This window comes from Arachis duranensis, chromosome 3 (assembly GCF_000817695.3).
Source record: "Arachis duranensis cultivar V14167 chromosome 3, aradu.V14167.gnm2.J7QH, whole genome shotgun sequence".
Classification (NCBI taxonomy): domain Eukaryota; kingdom Viridiplantae; phylum Streptophyta; class Magnoliopsida; order Fabales; family Fabaceae; genus Arachis; species Arachis duranensis.
In genome coordinates this window covers 121259291-121261985 of record NC_029774.3, presented here as the reverse complement: position 1 = coordinate 121261985, position 2695 = coordinate 121259291, and positions in this window count along the sequence as shown.

Here is a 2695-nt window from a genome sequence, read left to right as displayed (position 1 = left end):
AAGGGAAAAATACCAACATAGGAGCCAGTCTAGATGAAGATTTAAAACCGAGGCTGATAAAGCTCCTACGAGATAATTCCGACCTCTTGGCCTGGAAAACTTCCGACATGCCAAGGATAGACCCTTAACTCATGTCTCACAAGCTTTCAGTACACTCCAGATCACGACCCGTATAGCAGCGCAGGCGTAAGCTCGAACCAGAACGAGCTCAAGTGGTGGAGAAGCAAGTACAAGCCCTCTTAGAGGCCGACTTCATCAGGGAGGTCAAGTATCCGGCATGGCTGGCAAATGTAGTGTTGGTCAAAAAGCAAAATGGCAAGTGGAGGATGTGCGTCGATTACACTGACCTAAACAAGGCATGCCCCAAAGACCCATATCCACTTCCCAGTATCGATACTCTAGTAGACGCAAGCTCAGGGTATCAATACTTGTCGTTTATGGATGCCTACTCGGGATACAATTAAATCCCGATGTATAAGCCTGATGAAGAAAAAACCTCATTCATCACACCCAGAGCGGACTACTGCTACGTGGTCATGCCTTTTGGATTGAAAAATGTTGGGGCCACATACCAAAGGTTGATGAATAAGGTGTTCGCTCTCCACCTCAGGAACTTAATGGAGGTCTACGTGGACGACATGCTAGTAAAAACCAAGGAGAAAATCGACCTCTTGACAGATCTCTCGCAAGTTTTCAACACCGTAAGGTTACATGCGATGAGACTAAATCCCATAAAATGTACCTTCACAGTGGAGGCCGAAAAATTTCTAGGGTTCATGCTAACACAAATGGGGATCGAAGCAAATTCCGACAAGTGCAAAGCTATTCTAGAAATGAAAAGTTCGACTTGCCTGAGAGAGGTTCAACAACTGAATGGCCGACTTGCTGCCCTTTCCAGGTTCCTGCCAGGATCAGCATTAAGATCTCTTCCACTATTCTCTCTACTGAGAAAAGGATGCCAGTTCGAATGGACTCCGGAATGCAAAGAAACATTCCAGGAGTTCAAAAGATTTTTGAGCCAACCTCCAATTCTGACCCGACCCATAGTCGAGGAAGAACTCATCCTGTATCTGTCAGTAGCAGACAAAGCTGTAGCATCAGCTTTAATACGGGAAGATGAGATCGGGTAGCATCCTGTGTACTTCACCGGAAAAATTCTACAAGGCCTTGAACTAAAGTATCAAAAACTTGAAAAGTTTGCATATTCCTTAGTAGTAGCCTTACGACGGCTACGACCTTATTTTCAAGCACACACAATAAAGGTACGAACGAACCAGCCCATGAAGCAGATCCTTCAGAAGACGGACATTACGGGCAGAATGGTCCAATGGGCAATAGAGCTCTCTGAGTTCGTCCTGAAGTACAAAACTCGGATGGCAATAAAAGCCCAATGCCTCACCGACTTCATAGCAGAATACGCCGGAGATCAAGAGGAAAAATTCACTACATGAGAGTTATATGTAAATGGATCTTCTAACAAGGTTGGAAGCGGTGCAGGCATAATACTGGTCAGCGAAGGGGGAACGCAAATAGAAGTCTCCCTCAAGTTCGAGTTTCCAGCTTTCAACAATCAGGCAGAATATGAAGCCTTGATTGCAGGGTTAAAACTGGCAGAAGAAGTTGGTGCAACCAAAGTAATGATATTCAGCGACTCTCAGGTGGTGACTTCCCAAATAGACAAAGAGTATCAGACCAAAGATCCCAATATGAAAAGGTACTTAGACAAAACCTTAGAGCATCTTAGGCGCTTTGAAGAGACCGAAATCAAGCATATAACTCGGGACCTCAACAGCAGGGCAGACGCCCTCTCCAAGCTTGCAAGTACCAAACCAGGATGGAACAACAGAAGCCTAATCCAAGAAACTCTCCAGAACCCTCTATGGTCAAAACAAAGGCTGTTCAAGATGTCCTTGAAGTCACCAGGTTAGACCTCAGGTGAATGAAGCCCTTAGTCGAATACCTAAAATTCGACATCCTCCCCAAAGAGGAAAAAGAGGCCAAAAAGATCCGGAGGGAAGCACAAAACTACATGGTGCACGAAATTGTGATCATCAATGGCGCCATCAACATGGTACGCACAATTGTAATCTCACTTCTTTATCACAACTTCGCACAACTAACCAGCAAGTGTACTGGATCGTCCAAGTAATAAACCTTACGCGAGTAAGGGTCGATCCCACAGAGATTGTTGGTATGAAGCAAGCTATGGTCACCTTGTAAATCTTAGTCAGGCAAACTCAAATGGATATGGTGATATACGAATAAAACATAAAGATAAGGATAGAGATACTTATGTAATTCATTGGTAGAAATTTCAGATAAGCGTATGAAGATGCTTGGTCCCTTCCGTCTCTCTGCTTTCCTACTGTCTTCATCCAATCCTTCTTACTCCTTTCCATGGCAAGCTTATGCAAGAGTTTCACCGTTGTCAGTGGCTACCTCCCATCCTCTCAGTGGAAATGTTCAACGCACCCTGTCACGGCACGGCTATCCATCTGTCGGTTCTCAATCAGGCCGGAATAGAAACCAGTGATTCTTTTGCGTCTGTCACTAACGCCCAGCACTTGCAAGTTTGAAGCACGTCACAGTCATTCATTACCGGAATCCTACTCGGAATACCGCAGACAAGGTTAGACTTTCCGGATTCCCAGGATCCTACTCGGAATACCACAGACAAGGTGAGACTTTCCGGATC